This window comes from Chelonoidis abingdonii, chromosome 6, assembly GCF_003597395.2.
Source record: "Chelonoidis abingdonii isolate Lonesome George chromosome 6, CheloAbing_2.0, whole genome shotgun sequence".
NCBI lineage: Eukaryota > Metazoa > Chordata > Testudines > Testudinidae > Chelonoidis > Chelonoidis abingdonii.
In genome coordinates, this window is record NC_133774.1 from 120,873,833 (window position 1) to 120,896,010 (window position 22,178).

The window sequence follows — 22,178 nt, forward strand, 5'->3', positions numbered from 1 at the left end:
TCAGGAGGGGGCAGTTGGGGACAAGGAGAAGGGAGGCTTAGATAGGGGCTGGAGTCTCAAGGGGCAGTTAGGAGCAGGGGTCTCGGGAGGGGATAATCAGAGGACAAGGAGCAGCGGCATTTAGATAGGGGGTGGGGTCCCGGGGGGCAGTTAGGGGCAGGGGTCCCAGGAGAGGGGTATCAGGGGACAAGGACAAGGACCAGCAGTGCTTAGATAGGGGGTGGAGGTCCTGGGGGGTAGTTGGGGCACAGGTCCAGGGGATGGGGCAATCAGCAGCTACGGGCTGAGATTCGAAGGGCTCTGGGCTGCCGGCAGCCTCTGGGAGCCCCGAGCCCTTTAAATCCCAGCCGTCCTCGCCGCCGGAGCCACTGCCGGGATTCAAAGGGCTATGGGGTGCCAGCAGCGTGGGGAGCCCTGAACCCTTTAAATCCCAGCCACGGGCTGGGAATCTCTGCCAGCAGCCCAGGGCCGTTTGATTCCCACCACGGCTGAGATTTAAAGGGCTCTGGACTCCCCGTGGCTGCTGACAGCCCAGAGCTCTCTGATTCTGGGCCGCGGCTGAGATTTAAAAGGCTCTGGGCCCCACGCCGCTGCGGGCATCCCAGAGCCCTCTGACTCCCAGCCGCGGCTGGGAATCTCTGCAGGCAGCCCAGAGCCTTCTGACTTTGGCTGTGGCTGGGATTTAAAAGGTTCAGGGCTCTCAGCCGCTGCAGGCAGAGCTCTTTGATTCCCTGCCTCGGCTGAGATTTAAAGGGCTCTGGGCTCCCCACCGCTGCAGGCAGCCCAGAGCCCTTTGATTCCCTGCCACGGCCGTGATTCAAAGGACTCTGGGCTGCCCGCAGAGCACCCTGTGCGAGGGATTTAGAATACTCCCGCGGGCTGCACAGTGAGGCTCCGCAGGTCGCATGTTGTGCAGGCCTGCGATAGGTGTTGTACAAACACATAGTAAGAGATTCTAGCCTTTGGGCAGCAGGAACTCTCACATGAGACAAGACAGACAGAGAATCAGAGGGGTGATGTGACTTGCTGAAGGTCACATGGCCGGTCAGTGGCAGAACCAGTGAAAGAACCAAAGTCCCAGCTCCAGTGCCCTGTCCGCTAGACTGTATATATGGAACCCCTTGGACTCAGACCCTAAATCAGGCCCTAACTAATAAATCGTACTTCTACAAGTAACTGCACCAAAGTGTGTAGAAACTGCCACAGGAAAACGGAGAGTTCCTTCCACAGAGGTATGATGTGCCCATGTGAAGGTAAGATGGATCGCTTGGAGGCCTTGTGGAAAACTTGAGCAAATCCAAAGAAAGAACAAATCAAAAGGGATATATTTCTTTGCAAATTTAGCTTTAAATAGATAGAGCACATTTTTTAAAACCTAGAGCATGAATCAGAAATAAACAATCTATTCATCATGAAACAGTATTACGGGAAAATGGTTTTATTTCCAATTTTTCCCTTCTACTCACTTTCATTTTGTTATATTATCTTGAGAATTTTTTTAAAAAGATGTTTTCTAGAAGGAGAATGTGTAGGTGGGTGTAGGTGTAAAAATGAGAGAAATTACAGGGATAATACTTAGCATGTACACATAAGGTAATTCTCAGTTGCACACTGTATTTTGTGACAACCACCTGCTTAGAAATCATTTCTTCCTTTATTTCGCCTAATTGAAATTATACTGACAAAACTAATTTCCTCCAGGAAAGTGGAAAAAAATAGTGTACTGGAATTGTACTCTGCTGCACTGGCATGTCTTTTTTTATATTACAGTGCTCTGAGTCTGCAATATTCCCAAGGGCTACAAAATTCAGACTCAAATAGGTAAGAGAAAGTGTTTTTCCCTAACATTCTCAAATATGCATTAAATATGCATTACTGTTCCATTACAACTATATTCACAGAATTTACTTTAATCCACTAGAAATGGGATTGTAGTATTAATGTGTGTTGAGAAAATGTAATTGGAAAAGGTGGACTATACTGGAGAAATGAGTCAACTGATAATTAAAGAAAAACACCAGTCACTAGTTATAATACCTTAGATACTCTCAATATTCATTGAGCTACGGGCAAAATTAAAGAGCACCACATGACTTAGGCACTTAGGATCCTAAATCCCATTCACTTTTAGTGAATGCAGTGGCTACAGTAACTCCTCTCCAGAGCAGCCATTTCAGCTGGAATAGTGGCTGTATATTCCAACATATGCTCCAGATCATGATTCCGAGCCATTGGATCCACATAGAATTTTCAGACCATTCTATTTGATTTCTTCTTTTATAAGTGTTAGGCTCCAATTTCACAAGAAGCTCCACACGTTACAAGAGTGTTCTACTTTTGTATATATGTAAACAATTAATGGATAAGGTATTAGCTCAAGAATATGCAGCCCAGCTCCTCTCCCAACAGGACTACTTTATACAAAGTAGGAACCTTTCAGTTTGAACCCTCACAGTGTCCACATGGGGGAGTTACAGCGCAGCACTTTGGTACGCACTGCTATTCACACCCTGATAGTCCGAACTTCTGGGCAGTGCAGACATATCCAAAGTACCACTTGAAAAGGTGAGTCTTGTAAGTAAGAATGTAACATGTACGGCAAATAGCTTCCTCTGGGTGCTCTTTACACCTGCTTTTATCTCCAGGTGTACAGCCCTTTGCACCAAAACACAGATCTTACTCTTACTTCTATTCTTGACGATGGTGTTGAGAGCAGTTAGAGTACTATATAAAATCATAAGGGCTTTTTTGCTGAACAATGGTGCCAATTAAAAAAAAATAACATTCATAAAAAAAACAGAGTGAAAGGATGAAATATGTATCTTGTTTGTAGCTATTTTTTTCCTAAAGTACATGCCAACTGGCAGTTTATCCCTGATAAATACATTTATACAGCACACTGCTGGAATTTAAATAGCTCATATTACAGACTCTGTGTATGGAATCATGTTGGATATATATAAGTGATTCTAATAAAATTACAGAAACATATAAAACAAACTGCCGACACAGATGCAATTTCATAGATGCAGTTTATATCTTGGCTTTGTATCTTTCCAACATGCAAAGTAAGAGAGATAAAGCCTACTGATATCGATCTCAATGCCTGGTCATAAAAAATTAAAAGTTATCTGCCAGCAAAAAGAAAAAGAATGTTTTCCATTTTCTTTGGAGAGCTCTAGAGGGCTTGTGTGAATGCAATTTACTACATTAATAAAATAATTGTGTGAATTTCTTTTATTGTTTCCCTTACACTTAAAAAAACACTGCGAAGTATTTTATTTGACTCTTGTGCCCTTTAGATGTGCCTGAATATTTGACTGTAGCTTCAGTTAAAGAGATCACAGCATCAGCAGTGGGCCTATGCAGGTTTCAGAGAAGGGATCTATTTCAGACCTATTGTGGTTAATGGAAGTCTTTCAAGTTCAGGAGAAGTGAGAGAGAGCTCCAAAAGGGGGAAGGCTTTGAACATACTGTGGATTTGGAAGAAAGCCTAAAGTGCTCCTTTGGGGCCTGATCCAAAGCCCATTGACTTCAGTGGGCTTTGGATTGTGTCCTTGAAGAGAAAAGAGGGTTACTCACCTTTGTAACTGTTGTTCTTTGAGATGTGTTGCTCATATCCATTCCAGTTAGGTGGCGCATGCCGCGTGCAGTTTGCGGAAGCACTTTAACCTACACGCCGGTAGGTCGGCTGGCACCCTCTGGGTGGCGCCGCTCATTGGCACTGGTATGATTATACCCCTGCCGACCCAGCACCCTTCAGTTCCTTCTTGGCACGCTACTCCGGACAGCGGGGAAGAGATGGCTGGAAAGTCGGAATGGATAGCAACACATCTTGAAGAACAATCAGTTACAAATGGTGAGTAACTACTATTTCTTCTTCGAAGTGATTGCTCATATCCATTCCAGTTAGGTGATCCAAGCCTTACTAGGCGGTGGGTCGGAGCGAATCGTGGACTGATGCACAAACGCTGAGCAAGGCTGAATCATCTGTGGACTGTTGAACAGAGCATAATGCGCGAAAGGTGTACGCGAGGACGCAGGTAGCACTGTCGCGACATTTTCTTGGCATCGAGGTACATGAGCAGAGAAGGTCAGTCTGATGATGCCTGAGCCCTAGGTAGCATATGTGCAGTGAGATGTCCGTAGGAATCTGAGCCAAGTCGACTAGAAGTTGGATAGCAGCCGTCATCCATGAGGAGATTCTCGGGAGGAGACGGTAACGGCCTTCATTTCTGTCACCACTGCAACAAGAGTTGGGCCGATTATCAAAAGGGCTGTTGTCACGTTCAATATTGAAAATTGCCGCAAGCGCCCCTCAGTTCTAGCGGAGTGCAATTGTTGTTCGCATCGCGATGTACTGGGACTCGGAAAGAAACGCAGAGACAAGATGCCTGATTGGACTGGAGGCCGATACCATCGTAGGAGGAAGGGCTTGACCTCCATTTAGGTCCGCAATGGCACTTGCCCTGTGTGAAGACAGTTAACGGTGGGTCCGATCAGTAGAGCGCTCGAAGCTCGGAGACCGCTGGACCCGACTGTAATGAGCTACTGAGGAAACACTGATCTCGCAGCGACAGGTATATAGCAACAAGCAATGTTAGCCTACGGCTTCAAATGTGCAGACTATAAATCTGTTAAGCGCAGTGTTTATCGATGGTCAGATAGGGGCGACAGTGTGATGGGTGACAGGTGTTCCAGGCCTTGAAGAATCAATGATAACTATAAGGAGTGTTGAGAACAATGGCAGTGCCACACTCCCCTGAGGTGGAAGGTATAGATGGCACCAAGATGCACTCTCAATGAAGATACCGCACAGACCTGGCTTGCTTAAGAGACCAAAGAGTTTAAGTCCACATGTGGAGGGGTTCGCAACTCAGTAGGAGAGTAAACATTCTACGCGTTTCGCCATAGCAGTGAGAAAGCTTACACTTGGCCAATCACGATTGAACCGAGTGGAAGCTTCCGCTACCACGGAGTACTTTGTCTGTACCGAGTCAGAGCAACGCAACTTCTGATCGTATTAGCACGAGCCAGCACGCCGTGAGGGAAGAGCTCGCAGTGATCTGGGCGTGCAGACTGCGTAGTCCTGCGTTATGATGGTCTGGATGGAGGTTGGCAGGTAAGGGATTGCTATCGAAGAGTCTAAGCCGGCAATGGCAGTACAGGAATGTTGCATGAGCGCACCGACTGGAAGCGATCATGTTAACGGTTGCGTCCTTGTCCTTGCGGAGTTTAGCAGGACTTGTGAACCATGCGCGTGAATGGTGGAAGGCATAGAGCAGTGGGTTTCACAGCATTAGGAATGCTCATCCGAGATCAGATCCGCGGTGAAAGATCCTGCGAATAAGAGAGAACATCTGGCATTTTCCGTTCGCTACAGTGGAGTGAAGAGGTCATGTCGAAGGAATTCACATTGTGGAAACCGAGATGATACTACATTCCGGGCGTATCGATCATCGTTGCAATCAGAGGAAGGACCGCTGTCTCAGTTGATTCCGTAAGAGTTGTCCGCATACCCCTGGGAGAAAGGGCTACCAGATCGGACGAGGGGCTAATGTCAAAAAGTCCCAGAGTTGGATGGTCTCCTGACAAAGGGGGGGAAGATCGAGTCCCTCCCTGTTTGTTTATGTAATACATGGCCGTTGTGTTGTCTGTAAACACTGAGACACAACGGCCTTGTAGATGTTCCTGGGACACCCGGCATGCCAGGCGGACTGCTTTCAGCTCTCGGACATTTATGTGTAGCGCCAGTTCCTGAGATAACCAGTGGCCTTGTGTACGAAGGTGTCCGAGGTGAGCACCTCAGCCGAGAGATGACACGTCTGTCATCAGGGACATTGAGGGTTGGGGTGGATGAAACGGCAGCCCTGCACACACCAGGGAGGGAGTCAGCCACCAGTCTAGGGAACCTAGAATGTTCAGGGGAATGGTGACTATCGTGTCTATTGGGTCCCTGTCTGGGCGGTATACCGAGTTGAGCCAAGTTTGGAGAGGACGGAGACGGAGACGGAGTCTGGCATATTTGGTGACGAACGTGCAGGCAGGCATGTGACCTAGGAGACCAAGACAAGTGCGAGCCAAGGTCGTCAGGAAATTCTGCAGACCTCGGATGATTGTTGCCATTGCCTGAAACCGCGGCTGTGGTAAGGAGGCCTTGGCTAGATTGAAGTCCAGGGTAGCTCCTATGAAGTCTAACCTCTGCGTGGGAACCAGAGTGGATTTCTCCATATTGATCATCAAGCCTAGACGTGTGAATAGGTCCCTGACGATGCCCACATGCTGGGTGACTTGTGTCTTGGAGGTTCCTCAGATTAGCCAATTGTCCAGATACGGAAATACGTATATCTGACATCTGCGGAGATAAGCGGCGACAACAGCCATATACTTCGTAAATACCCTTGGGGCTGCAGAAAGGCCAAGGGGCAGGACCGTAAACTGGAAGTGCTGACGGTCGGCTACAAAGCGAAGGTACCTCCTATGCGGAGGAAAGATGGCAATGTGAAAGTACGCGTCCTTCATATCGAGGGCAGCATACCAGTCTCCAGGATCCAAGGATGGGATAATGGTCCCCAGGGACACTATGCAGAACTTCAACTTTATCATAAACTTATTGAGTCCTCGCAGGTCTAGGATAGGTCTGAGACCTCCCTTTGTCTTGGGGACTAGGAAATAACGGAAGTAAACCCCTTGCCCTTTTCTTCCTTTGGTACCTCCTCTATCGCTCCCATGGCGAGGAGCGTCCGCACCTCCTGCAAGAGGAATTGCTCATGAGAGGGGTCCCTGAAGAGGGACGGGGCTGGAGGGGGGGGGGTGAAACAAATTGGAGGTAGTATCCATATTTCACTATGCGTAGGACCCAGAGATCTGAGGTTAACTGGGACCACACCGGGAGGAAGTAGGAGAGACAGTTGGAGAAGGGAAGAAAAGGATCCTGGCCTGTAACTGGTATGTCGTCCTCGGGCGCACCGTCAAAAGTTGGACTTTGGTCCCACTGGTGGTTTCAAGGGACCTTGGTTTTGGCCCCCTTGGGGTCCTGACTGGCGTCTACGCCCACCTCGTCCACGTCACCTGCTCAAGTCTTCTCTGTGTCTAGGCACAAAGTATGGGCGGTGAGGTTGGGGACGGAAAGGCCTGCGTTGAGTCACCGGCATATGCATGCCTAGAGAATGCATTATGTCTCTATTGTCCTTCAGGCTTTGCAGTCTAGCGTCAGTCTTTTCCGAGAAAAGACCTTTGCCATCAAACGGCAAGTCCTGGACGGTATACCGTAGCTCCGGTGGGAGGTTGGAAACCTGCAGCCATGAGATGCATCTCATGGCAACGCCTAAGGCCAGAGTCCTGGCTGCTAAATCGGCTGCATCTAGCGAGGCCTGGAGAGAAGTTCTGGCCACCTTTTCCCCTTCCTCCAAGAAGGCAGCGAACTCTTGGCGGGAGTCTTGAGGGAGTTGCTCCGTAAACCTACCCACCTCCGCCCAGGTGTTGTAATTACAGCGGCTGAGCAGGGCTTGTTGATTCGCCACCTGGAGCTGTAGGGCACCTGCCAAATACACTTTTCAGCTGAGCAGGTCCATTCGCCTAGCCTCTTTCGACTTCGGGGCTGGTGCCTGTTGGCCATGGTGCTCCCTCTCATTCACGGACTGAACGACTAGTGAGCAGGGAGGAGGATGGACATACAAATACTCATACCCACTAGAGGGTACCATGTATTTACGCTCGACTCCCCTGGCCACAGGAGGGATAGAGGCTGGGGATTGCCATACAGCGTCGGCATTGGCTTGGACAGTCCGGATAAATGGTAGAGCCACTCTGGTGGGGGTATCCGCCGACAGAATGCTCACTACCGGGTCCTCTACCTCTGAGACCTCCTCCACCTGGAGGTTCATATTGAGTGCTACCCTCCTGAGGAGGTCCTGATGAGCTCTCAGGTCGATTGGAAGAGGGCCCAAGGAGGATGTTCCTGCCACCGCCTCATCCGGAGAAGAGGAAGAGGAGATCCTGGGGACGAGCGGGTCCTGTGTGGCCTCTTGCTCTTGGGCCACTTCCTGCTCCAATGGGACCAGGGAGACCGATGAGTGGACTGGTGCTTCCTCTGTACCAGCCAGAGGGGGACGGCTAGTTGTAGCCTCTGGCATTCGGTGCTCTGATGGGGAAGAGCGAGACGGAACTACTGGAGCACCTTGGGCCTGGTGGTACGCCCAAGGTGTCCGGAAGGACCACTGATGTGGGCCCTGGTCCTGGGTCTAGACCTCCTGAAAGACTCTGGTGGGCACATCCGAACTGCAGTGCGGAGCATAAGAGCTCTCCAGTGGGAACGAACTGGAATTGTGTCTGGATGCCCATGGAGGAGTGGAGAGCCCTGCAGAGTTTCTATCCCAGACGGACCTTGCTCTACTTCGGCACCAGAGATAAGTACTGTACAGGAACACGATGATCGGGACCTTGCAACCGAAGCGGTGCCGGAGGTCGACAAGAGCTCGAGGCTCGACGTCGGGCGTCTACGGGAGTACGGTGCCGGAGCGGTGCTTTGGGCAACCGGAACAGTGCCGAGAGTAGCGTGCTGGGCAGAACGGGATGCCGACCAGTGCCCGCGACCTGCGACCGTTACCCAGCGGAGGACACGGTGCACGGGACTGCGAGCGGCGTTCAGCGGAATGGGAGCATCGTCTGGACCTAGATCCTCTGCGGGACCGCAATTCGAATGGTGCCAGTCCGCTGTGCCAACTGAAGTGGTCTTATAAGAAAGCTGCTGCCTATAAGACTGTATTACCCGCACCCGGCGGTGCCGGGGTATAGAGGCAGCCGTCGACTCTGTCATGGCAATTAGATCCCTCCCGTTGAGAATGTCTCTTGGCGTGATGGGATATGTGAGCTCTATCTGCGGCAACATCATACGCGGGAGGCTAACAGGCACCAGACTCGACAGCCCCTTATGGGACCGGAATCGACAGTGCCGAATTGCGGTGCCGTAGAGGGTGTTGGCACCCAGCGATCCAACTTAGACGAGCTCTCTGCTCGTGGTGCAGCAGCACAGAAGCAGCAGGAAGTCTTTAGTTTTCTGAGACTTGGGAGAGGGAAGCAGGTGCAGCTGACTTCGGTGCCGGTGACGGCCGGTGCCGAGACGCATTGTATATACTGGAGTGGTCCGGTGCAAGGAGCGCTTCTGCCCCCGCTGATTGAGCAGCGCTCAGTGCTTGAAGGCAGAGGGTGAGAGCCGTTCTCATTGAGGAGCTTTAAGTCTGAAAGTCCTGCTCTTTTTGGGTTGCGATGGCTTGGAAGCCTGCAGATGTGGACTTTAGCTGTCAGGTGCGATTCCCAGGCACTTCAGACAGGAGTTGTGTGATCACCTGTCGGCATCATCTTAGTGACAGGCTGAGACATGGTTTGGGCTGGGCCCAGCACGGAGTCGCGGGGAGGGCTAATCCCTGAACCCCTATGAACCATATTACACTAACTAATGCTAAACAGATAAATTAAGTATAAACTATAATAAAAGTTTACAACTAATTGTGATAGCAGGCATGGCCAGAAGGCCATAAGAGTTAGCAGGGGCCTTATTCCCTGCCAAGGAGAGGTTTGCTTTAGATTAACTAGAACAGTGTGGCCAATTAGAGCACCTGACTCCAGTTAGAGCACCTGACTCCAGTCAGGATATAACCCCTGCTTCATCGACAGGGGGTGGGTTGAAGGAGAAAGGTTGGATTGGAGCAGATGCAGAAGAGAAGAGTTTATCCAGAGAGAAAATAGAGGTTTTGGAGGAGTGCTGCGTGATTGGGAAGCCCAACAGAAACCTAGGTAAGGGGCACCAGGCTTGTATAGAAGAGAGGCGAGAAAGCCCTTCACAAGCTGACGGGTATGAGAGGGAAGTAACCCAGGAAGAAACCGCTAGTCAAAGTGGTTCACTCAACAACCCCAGGCCCCTGGGTTGGGACCTGGAGTAGAGGGCGGGCCCAGGTCCCTCCCTCTCCACTCCCCTCCTCCAAGGACACTAGGGGAATGATTAAGAACTGGTTCAGAGGCAAGCAATAGCGCCCTGAACCTACCCCAGAGAAGAGAAAGCGTGAGACCCAGCAGAACAGTACCGGCAATTTGCCACACTATGTACACAATAATGAACGAGAAAACTACAAGTAGCTAGGTGAGTGGAGGTCAGCTAAGCCACGCTCCACTGTTCCAACGACCGACATGGGCGGTAAGAAGGAACTGAGAGGTGGCTGGGTCGGCAGGTGTATATATCCGGTGCCATAGCAGCACCACTCCAGGGGCGCCCAGCCGACCCACCGAGTGTTGCTAGGGTAAAAAGTCTTCCGACGAACGTGCACACAGCGCGCGCACACCTAACTGGAATGGATATGAGCAATCACTCGAAGAAGAATGCCATGTTTTCAGCGAAGGTGGATAGAGGTAGCACAGCTATCATACACATGTAGAAAAGTGCTACTTCTTTAATAGGTCAGATATCAGAACGTTGCACTAACAAAATGTGAGACCACAGACTGATCTTGGTACGAACAAGTAAGGAGTGAAAAAACAGGATATGGACTGTATGATAGCAGCGTATGCACTCTTATGAGAGAGGTTAGTACCTGCACAGAACCATACACAAGGTACCAGTATTCCTGAAGCCCCAACTTTATATTGGTAGGTACATGAAGCTACATCTGTCATAACAAACAACAGCTGCAGTTGAACACATTTAACTAGTGGGAAAAGCATTCAAAAGAATGCATCAAAATAGTCAAAGTGACCAAATGATCATTTATTTGATTGTTACATGAACCCTCACCCAGAAGTTCCTGTACATCTTAGCAGTGAGCAACATCTGGACACTGATTATGCTTATAGGGTTGGATATCTGACCAAAGATGCCCAAGGCCCAGAAAACCTGCCTGTTTGAACCGACTGTCATTTCTCTTAGAGTATGTCTACACTTCAGCTGCTACAGTGGCGCAGTTACAGTTGCTGCAGCGACAGCACTGTAGTGTAAACGCTTCCTGCACTGATGGAAGGGGTTTTCCATCTATATAGTTAATCCACCTCTCTGGGAGGCAGTAGCTAGGTTGATGGAAGAATTCTTCCATCAACCTTGCTGTGTCTACACCAGGGTTAGTGTGCAGATAAGGGCTAAGTAGGGTGAGCCAATGTCCCGATTTTATAGGGACAGTCCCGATTTTTGGGTCTTTTTTTTTTATATAGGCTCCTATTATCCCCCACCCCATGCCCCAATTTTTCACACTTGCTATCTGGTCACTCTAGGCCTAAGACACATATGGGTGAAGAGAAGATCAATCCAAAAGACCCAGAAAGTTTCAAATATGCCCAGGATTTGCTACTAGCAGAAACACATGAGGTGATAATGCTAACAGAGTGATCATCTGGCATCTCCATTTGCCAGTTCATTATCCTTGTCACAGCCTGAGGTTGTGAGCCACAAGCACTCTTTCTGTTGCAGGTATTTATCATGGCATGACGGAATATTCTGAGACAATACAAAACAGATGGCCAGTGGGTCATCTTAAAGCTGCTTAGAGCAATACTAGCTTATGATAAACCTGTTCATGCCTGCCACTGTGGGAAGACATACGCGGTACCACTTGTCCAATTGCCATCACTAGATGGGGACAGATCACCACACTGAGTGGGCATAGGTTATACTTCCTTTTAAAAAATTGCCACTTGACATCAGTGCTTTCACCAAGTACCCGTCCCCATAGTTCCTTTCTAGGAATATATGAAAGAGTTTGATGGAATTGCAAAAGGGAAACTCAGGACACAATTTGTACAACAGTGCTTTTAGTACTAACACTTATGCACAAGAAGGAAAGAGCTCAGCTTGACTCTCAGATCCCAGCATGAGTTTGCAGTGCTAGCTATTGAAAAAGAAAATTGTTGCAGTTCTTGCAAACTGAGCTGGAAATTCCAACAGACAATAAATATGGAGCCCCATTAATTGCTATTTAGAGGAGACTCATTCTTTAACAACTTGGTAATGGAGTGCATCCAGCTATTCCACCTCATGGGGGAAAAAAAAAGGAGAAAAAGATTACAGTGGATTTTACACTAAAGAAAAGCTTCTGTGTATGGGAAAGTTAATGCTCTTCACTGAAGAACAAGAGAGAACCATGTGATACCAGAGGAAGGCAATGTCCACTCCCATACCGTCAATGAGATTTAGAAGGGCTCAGTTACTAATAAACTGATCATTCATAAAACTCAGACTTATAAAGTAGTCCATTATTATCTCCAGTAATGTAACAATAAGAGCATAACACCCTTGTGATGCCAGAAGCTGATTAAAAGTCCTTTGCATAATATCTGGTAAATATAACCATTTTTATTCACCAGAGCACAGCCATCTGGAGTTAATTTGTGGAAGGGTGAGACAATTCTCTAATTCCAGAAGTTCCTGTTACCACTGGACTGACTCTTGCATCACAAAAAGGAAACTGACATTCAAAATTGCACTTAAAAGTTGCAAATTACTACAGACACAATTTGAAGTAGGGAGCCAGACAGAGGGACCTTACAAGGAGGGGATAGAAGGGGGAACTAACAGTAGTCCATAGGCTGGAATGAAAAGGACTACAAGGAGTAGGAAAGAAGGCAGCATAAAGATGTTTTCACTCACTGTATGCTATACAGCCACTAGATGTCTCTAGGTGTCATATTGAGTTCCAAAGTGGATGCAGTCCTGGTAAATAGAGACAAGTCTGGAGCTCAAGCTGTGTGCAAGTCTGCTTGTCTGTACTTGTAGCTACTTGTTTTAATAAACAGCTCAAGTTTAAGATAGACTTGATTTCATATATTATAGCAGGCAGAGAAATTTAGCAGTTTTGTTTCAATTTGCTTCCATAATCTTTAATGCCTTCATTACAGATGATGGTATTACTAAGTCCTTCGACTCTCTAGCCAATAGAGAGCACTGAAAAGTGGAAAAATCATATTGTCTATGGTTTTGAGGAAGAGAGTCTGTGATATAAATGCCAGGCACATCTTCAATACTAATTAAAAATACTGAGTGAGAAAAAAATAGGGCCAGGCAATCAGCTGATGTACATCAGTCAGAGGAGATATGCCAACATATACTGGCTTTGGATGTGACACATAATGAATTGGAGAAACTAGCTATTATTAACAGTTATACACCCTGATAATTTTTTTCAGTTTCTCTCTTGTACCTGGAAATTGTCTCACAATGATTTTATGAATATAAAGATGTATAATACTGGCTAACAATATACAGCTGAGACCTTCCAGCATGGCTCAGTAACAGATTTTTATTCATTAAGGGACAAATAAATATTTTATTAAAATGAACAAGAAAATAACTGGAGTAAAAAAGTGTGCATATACATGTATTTTTCATTACAAGACAGCCAGGAAAATCTAACAGGCAGAGGAGCACATGTAAAGCATCACAATATGCAAGATGAAGTATTATGAATACACAAACTAGCATCCCAGTTGGATGGGAATTTAAAACAGGCTAATTTATTTCATAATTTAAGTGATAGCAACAGTCATATCTCTAGTGGTATACTGAGCAGATAGATTAATTTGATATGCCAAATATACAAAACTACCTGGAAGAACCCCAGGAAACCCCACCATGTTTAAAGCAGGTGAACAGACTGACTAATGGAGGAAGGGCAAATAAAGTTCCAACTACAAGTGACTGAACATTGTTTTTTTCAGGGCTTGCTTTATTGCCTAATGTCCCAACTCAAAACCTGAATTAATCAACTGCGACTACTGGTTAAGAGCTATGTGAGGTCTTTTCCGCTTCAGCCAGATGGGGAGAGAGAAGAGACACTCTCAGCATATTATAGATCATCCCTATTGCAGTAGTGCCTAACAGCCTAAGATATGAACAAGACGACAATTCCTATACCAAAAAGCTTACAATCACAGTAGTCTTCTTTACAGCACTTATTCCATAACCCTGTCCAGACTAACCATATAATAGGCAAGAAACCAGAAGCACCTTATACAACAGAGCACCTTTATACCTTGCCACTGGGCCAAATGCTACATATGTGAAACTTACTTTAAAACAGCGTAAACCACACAAGAATCATCAGGCAAAGAACAGGTGCTTTGAAAGTGAAGGTGAATGAACATTCTGTCATAGCGATTGCAAATTAAGTGTTGAGTAAAAAATAAATGCAAACCTCTGCTCTCTGTTACGCACCATGGACAACCTTTGTCCTCAGTGGTTGCTTCAGTGGTGTAGTGCCATCTGACCCTAAAGAAAGGAAGAGTGGTCAGGGATTAAGGCAGATAGCTGAGAATCAGGAGATTTGATTTAAATTCCTGGCTCTGCCACAGACTCATGTGTGTCCTTGGGCAAGTCACTTAATATCTCTGTGCCTCAGCTGTCCATCTGTAAAATGGGGATAACAACCTCACCACTGCTTCCTTTTCCCAACCTTTCTCTATCTAATCTATTTAGACTGTGAGCTCTTTGGGGAAAGGAAATCTCTCTTAATATGTGTACATACAAGATAAAACTTTCAGAAGTGCCTAAATGACATAAACACTAAAGTCCATCTGGCTTTGGTACTTTGTAGCCTAAGACTCACATAGCATTCAGAGCTAAATACCTTTTAAAAATCTGACCCTAAATCTCATTGATTAAGCACTTATGTCACTTTTGGAACTCGAACTTTCAAATACATTAAAAAAAAATTACCTGCAATGCCTACCACAGTGGGAGCCTGATCCCAAACTGCAATAAAAATAAATGCAACCCCACTGTTTGAAAGCCGCTGCTCACAATATACATTCTGAATTAATGTTTTGCCACCACAGTCTGACCTGACAACGAACATATGAGAGCGTAACATTGGTTTCCAGTTGAACTGCATATATTAGGAGCATTCACTATGTTCAGAAAAGATATAATGAAGCACAAACAAAATAGTATTTTGGGGTGTTTTTATATTGTTATTTTGAAAAAAAGTACTGGATAGCCTTAAATTTACGTTAGCTTGAATCACTTGTAGGACAAGGATATTCAGAAATATTCAGCACTGGCCTAAACTGCTCTCGTGTTCAATGATTAAATACCCATTGATTTCAACAGGAGCAGAGCTAGGCCAACTTAGAAAGCTTTTGAAAAATCCAATTGTAGTGTTTAGTATACACGGAGAGGTGCTATGTATCTAGCATGCCACATTCATATTAGCAGGAGTTGTGGGTTTGGATCATGGGCACAATATAGTTTTATGGATTAGAAAAAGCTTCAGAAGGCTATTTCAACCATTTCTATAAGCCTGTTAGCATTTTTCCTGGAATTGGACTAACACACCAAAAACTGTCATGTCCGACTCTGATTAAATTTCCACACATTCATAGGATCAGTTTGCATTCAGAAACTGATTCATTTAGAGTGGTGTAGAGTCCAAGCCTTCACAGAGTCACATCTGGTCCCAGGGGCATATGGAGGAGCTTTTTTTGTTTAAAATTAAAGTATAATCATTATTAGAGTGCAGATCCCTGATAGAATTTTAGTCTTAAATTAATTGGTACCAAATTCTGGAGTCATCATTTGAATTGGACAGAGGATAGTAGCTCAGCCAGCTGTAAGATTCCAGTAAGAGTAAGTGAAGAGCTTGGAGAAGAATCCAAATGTTTGGGGCTGGCCACAACCTTTCAAAGCTCAAACCAAATGTAGCACAAATGAAAAAAACTTTTATTAAATAATTTCTACGAGGGGGAAAATGGCTTTTGTTGTCACTGGTCAAGACTTCATGCCCTGTAAAGTCATCCGGATCTTATAAAATGCTAGCTGAGGCCATGTCTATATATATAGTATTGCAGCGCATGTGGTAAAGACTGGAGTGAGCTCTCCCAGCAGCATTAAAAAAACACCGCCACAAGCAGCAGAAGCTATGCCAATGGGAGGCGCTCTCCCATCAATATAGCACTGAGTACATGAGCTTGTATACTGGCGTAACTTATGCCGCTTGGTGGGTGGGATATTCACCCCTGCTGAGCAACATAAGGGTATGTCTATACTACCCACCCGATCGGCGAGTAGTGATCAATCTATCAGGGATTGATGTATCGCATCTCATCTAGACACAATACATTGATCCCCGAACGCGCTCCCCGTCGACTCCGGAACTCCACCAGGGCAAGATGTGGAAGTGGAATCGATGTGGGAGCAGCGGCTATCGATCCCGCACCGCGAAGATGTGAAGTCAGTCAGTCAGTCAGTCAATCTAAGATACGTCGACTTCAGCTACGCTATTCTTGTAGCTGAAGTTGCGCATCTTAGATCTACCTCCTCCCCCAGTGTAGACCAGGCCCAAGTTTGCCAGCATAGGCTGTAGTATAGACATAGCCTAAGAGGAAAGCCCGTGTGGAGAGTATAGGAATTGTAGTGTATCCCTTTAAATAATTTGTGACCCTTCTAGTGGCCTCCGCTCTCTTCTATGTTTAAGAAGCCACCAGAACCCTGTCGGAGCAGCAGTGTGTATATGTAATTAGGGCACTGCATATTATATATAATTAATGAAGACGGTTATTTGAACTCCAATATGCCTCTGTGAATTCTTCATGTTATGTTTGTTGTTTGAAGAATAAAAGATAACATGTCACAGATGTAGAGAAATGATGATCATTTATAGTAGCACTACTTACTGATGCAGTAAATCTACCACGAACAACCATTAATTACTTGGAGTAAGTTACAAAAGACAGTTTCTTCGTCTTTGGAGCGGACAGTCATGACTGGCCTATTCAAAATTTTTAATGCACTGTTCTTTGTCAAATAAACATCCTACGACAAACATGCAGTAATTTCCAGGCCGCTAACTTCCATATTAATCATAGTACTCAGATCATTCTGTTTTTTTTTAAATCATGCACAACCCTTGTCTCTGCAGTGTCATGGAGTAATGGAAAAGCCCTCTAGGAAGAGGTGAAATAATATCTAAAAACGATCAATATCATGGGTTCAGCTTGACTCCTACATCTGATGGAATGTGTGCTGGGAGCCACAGCAAATCAATCCTCAGATCAACTTTCTGATACGTTTGTTCCAAGTCTGTGTGATTCGGTGACTCAATATCCATTTAAGTTTCATGGCTTTTCTTTCAGGCAGTGTATTAAGATTCTCTTTGAACAGATATTGGCAGCACTGCAGGAGACACTTGTCATTGGTGGGTTGGGGGTTTTTGTTTGTTTGTTTGATGATTCATTGTGTTCTCACTAAGAGTCCTGCACATTGCTACAGGGGAAGGAGTTTGGACATGGAGTGGTGTCATGTCAGCCCAACTAATAGTCTTTGGAGAAAACTGAAATCAACTCAACTTCAGAGACTGCTTTAGCAATTCTGCCTGTTTTTTATTCCCTCACACTATTTCAGAAAGCTCACCTTCTTGGTCACTAGTTGCCCCTCCCCTTTCTTCTTTTTTTAATTTTTATTTTAATTTGCATTAATTACAGTAAGAAGCTGACCCCTCCACTTTACATCTAGTTACTAAACATTTGCTTGGTTCATCTAGCCCCCAAGAGAGTTTACCTTCTAACAGACAAGACAAAGGGTGGAAGAAAAGTATCTCCTCCACTTTACAGATAGGGAATTGAGACACAGAGAGATTAACTGACTGACCTAAGGTCGCACAGGTAATTTGTGGCAGAGCTGGGAATTGAGCCAGGTCTCCAGTGCCCGGCCCAGTGACTTACCTCCAGAACCATCTTTCTGTTGTTGTATATGCACGCATGTGACTCGTATTAGACATGGATGCACGTGCAACTGAATAACCAGAGATCACTTGAAACAGCAGTCATTTAGCTATCACAACCACAGTAGTCATTACAACACTGACATTTGCTTTTTGAAAGCACGTTGCCATGTTACTCAGGCTTCCTCAATTCTACAATATACACAATAAAACGGGGTGAGCAAACTACAGCCCGTGGGCCGGATCCGGTCCCTCAGGGCTTTGGATCCAGCCCGCGGGGTTGCCCTCCGTGGTGCTGCCACTCTCAGGTGCAGGCACCAAAGGGCTCCGTTCGTTGCCCTTGCCTTCAGGCACCACCCCCCACAGCTCCATGGGCCGGGAACGGGGAACCGCAGCCAATAGGAGCTTCAAGGGAGGTACCTGGAGGTGCAGCAAGGGCAGAGCATGCAGAGCCCTCCATCCCCTCTCCCCCAGGGACCACAGCGCTTCCTGGAGCAGTGTGGGGCCAGGGACAGGACAGGCATGCAGGGAGCTACCACCCCGGATCCCGAACCCCTCCTGCACCTCACCCCCAACTCCCTGCCTTAAGCCCCCTCCCGCACCCTAACTCCCTGCCTTGAGCCCCCTCTTACACTCCCACCCCTGTGCACACCAACCCCCTGCCCTGAGCCTCCTGCCGCACCCCTGTGCACCCCAACCCCCTTCCCTGAGCCCCTTCCTGCACTCCACACCCCTCCTGCACCCCAACCCCCTGCCCTGAGCTCCTTCCTGCACTCCAACCTCCTGCCCCGAGCTCCCGCCTGCACACCACACCCCTCCTTTACCCCAACCCCCTGTCCTGAGCCCCCTGCCTGCAAACCGCATCCCTCCTCTCCCCTTGCCCTGAGCCCCTTCTTGCATACCCCCCCACTCTCTCCCACCCCCAAGCCCCTGCCCGGCTCTGCATACAATTTCCCCACTCAGATGTGGCCCTTGGCCCAAAAAGTTTGCCCACCCCTGCAATAGAACATTTATTAATACACTATAGATGCCATTATTAAAAACAGTTATCAAAAATAAGTCAATGACACGTGCTGTTGCATCATCCACCTTTTTTTAAAAAAAATAAGGTATTTATGAACTAACTTGCCAATTCACAAAATTCAGCAATTCCCTGTTATTTGTGAGGAATTAACAACAGTCTGTTGTATGCCGAGTACTAGGCTAAATCAACTTTAATGCGACTTACTGAGATCTGATGAGAAGGAAGGAATGTGGCTTAGTGGATAGGACAGTGACTGGGATTCAGGATACAAAGGTTCAGTTTCCAGCTCAATCACTGGCCTCCTGGATGACCTCAGGCAAGGGACTGCCTTGCTCTGTGCCTGAGTTTCTCCATCTGTAAAATGGGGATAATGATACAGACCTCCTGTTTAAAGTGCTCTGAGATCTACTAATGAAAAGCACTCGGAGCTAGGTGTTATAATGGATAATATGAATAAAATCAGATTGTTGACACCAGAATAGAAGGAAATAGGCTTCATATGTCTTTATTTAAAACAGCAACGGACAAACAGAAGAGAAGCAATGGCAGTGCCAACAAAAAGGACTACTCTCCTAGCCTTTAGAGGCACAATTGAGACGAGAGTTAGTATAGCCTTTCCTTGTGCATTAAATTGATGTTTGTCCTAATCAGTGTGTGTAATGGATGGATAAATGAATAACATCGAATACCTAGATCTAGAAGCAAACTCTTTACATTGCTTAAAAAAAATATATCCTCTTCTTTCTTGCTATCAAGATTTTAATTATCTTGGGATCCCATAGCCCTGGGCCAAGAAATGTTGTACACTGTATGTGAACTACAGTACCAAGTAAGTACCATGTCTTCATTCTATTCTATTGTTTTACGGAGGTGGTTATTTGTTGTGGCAGGGAGAGAGATGCATCCCAGAAAATTTTAAGTCAAGCTAAACCAACCAGATAATGCCTGTGGAAAATGTCATTTCGCCCCCATGATATTTTGCTATGCTACTGATCCTGACTCCTCTCACTTGCGTTTGGCTTCAGTCCAGCAAAGCACTTCAACATGTGCTTTACTTAAGGCTTGTCAGTAGCTCCCTTGATTAATGGGGCTACTCATACCCTGGGAGTTAGGCATGAGCTGAGGTGCTTTGTGGGATTAGGGCCTTAATGCTCTCCATTTAAGCCAGACATATTGCCCACATGAAGCCACAGCAGTGCCCAGTGCAGGACAATCATGCAGAAATAACACTAGACTAATCAATTCATCTTGTTGTGTCTCAGTGAACTGGTTCCTACCCACACACCCCACTGGCAGAGTAGGCAGAACCCACAGTCTCCCCAAACCAATAGCTCTCCGACCTTCCATGGAGAATCAATGTTTGCATAAGCCTGAGACACTGGCACAGTGAAGTCACACTCCCATTACTTGCACACTTGGGTCAAAACCTGCTTCTCAGGTGGTGAGGAGGAGGAAAGCTGGATGGGGAGCACTGTCTAGCAAACTTATATGGCCCCCTCTGCTGTTGTGGGTTTCTGCTGGACACTTGCCTAGCACACACAGGCCTGCTGGAACCCTGCCTGCATTCCATCGAAACTCTGTGGAAATCTAACGATCTCTGTGAAAAGTTCGGATTTAGATACATCAGCAAATACTGACTAAATATGTTTTCGACCAGCATTATTACTATCATCCCCATTTTGCAGATGGGGAACTGAGACACAGACAGGCTAAGTGACTTCCCAGGATCACACATGCAGCCTGGGTCTCCTGTTTCCCCAGTCCTTGGCTAGTGCACTAACCACCACACCAGCATACCCAGGGCACAGAAGAGGACTAAGTATAATGCAATGCTGACTAGATCAGTGTTATCCCACATGAGATATTCCATATGGGACTGCAGGGAGATGCTGCCATTAAGAATTGCTAACCTGAGCAGACTAGGGTTGCCAAATTTCTACTCGCACAAAATCGAACTGCCTAGCCCCACTCACTGCCCTGCTCCTCCTCCAAGGCCCCACCCTGTCCTGCCCCTTCTCTATGCTCCACCCCCTCTAAATCCATCCCCCCTCCCTCGGTCACTCACTCTCCCTACCCTCACTCACTCACTCATTTTCACTGGGCTAGGTTATCCATCTCGCTGCTTCACCCCAAGTCTGGTATTACACCCATAGGTACAAAACGTACTTTTACATTTTTCTTTGAAGCATCTGGCAATCGCCATAGTGGGAGATTGAGCTACTTAAACAAGTCAGTTGTTTTTCTGGTGTGGCACTTCTTCAGCTTGAAATATGTTCACAGTTGCTGCTCTCCACAGCATCATTTCTCTGCTGGCAAGGACCCTTTTGTAATCCTTAGGGATGACCTGGCACCACATGTTTTCAGCTTCATCACTTGTCAGTTCAGGGCCACCCGGGGGGGGGCGAGGGGCAAGTAGGGCAATTTGCCGCAGGGGCCCCCATGAGAGTTTTTTGGGGCCCCTGGAGCAGGGTCCTTCACTTGCTCTGGGAGCCCCAGAAAATTCTCGCAGGGCTGGGGCCCCCGAAAATTCTTGCGGGGCCCGGACCCCTGGAGTTTCTTCCGCTCTGGGTCTTCGGCGGCAATTTGGCGGCGGGGGGGGGGAGTCCCTCCGCTCTAGGACCTGCTGCCAAAGTGCTGGGTCTTCGGCGGCAATTCGGCGGCAGGGGCCTCCTGCTGCCGAAGACCCTAGGTCCCCTGAATCCTCTGGGTGACCCCATGTCAGTTATGCAGTCTCCCTAAACCAGGCATTTTAGGTGGTACTTAGTGCATCAGGGTCACATAACAGGAATCAGTTTTCTGCTCTAATTAGCTCAAATTCCTTTCCACTTAGCCCCAATATTAGTACAATTTTTAAAATATAAGCCCTGTCCCTGTCAGTGTCAGACATCCCACCATGGGTCATCATTAGTAATGGGACTGGGAACTGTTGGTGCAGTGTTTCCATTGACTTCCACTCAAGGAGTGCTTGCAGGATTGGACCCAACTGACTTTTCACTTTCCACACTGTTTGCTTACTTTTTTGCATTTCTCTCCGTTTGGGGGCAGAAAATACCCTAGTCAATTTCACTTGAAGGTTGTCGTGTTCGAGCACAATGCTGCAATGTTTAGGATACAAACATTAGCAGGGAGCGGTTTAAGTGTTTTTTACAAAGTGCTTCACTGGATTTTTTTCCCCAATCATAATGACAGAATGAGAGAAATGTAGGACTGGAAGGGACTTCATCTAGGAGATCATCTAATCTAGTCCCCTGCACTCAGAGTTTTGTTTTTTTAAATAATAATTACATCTTGAGCCAAATTTAACCTGCACTATCCATTTAGAGCTTTGGTGAATTATTATGCTTTCTTACCATTAAGTCTGGTTTTACAGATTATAGTTAATGCATAATTAGTGGGGATGAAAGTAAACCTCTAACTAGTAAAACCACCAGAGATTTACATTGGTTTCCTTTTTGTGGGTG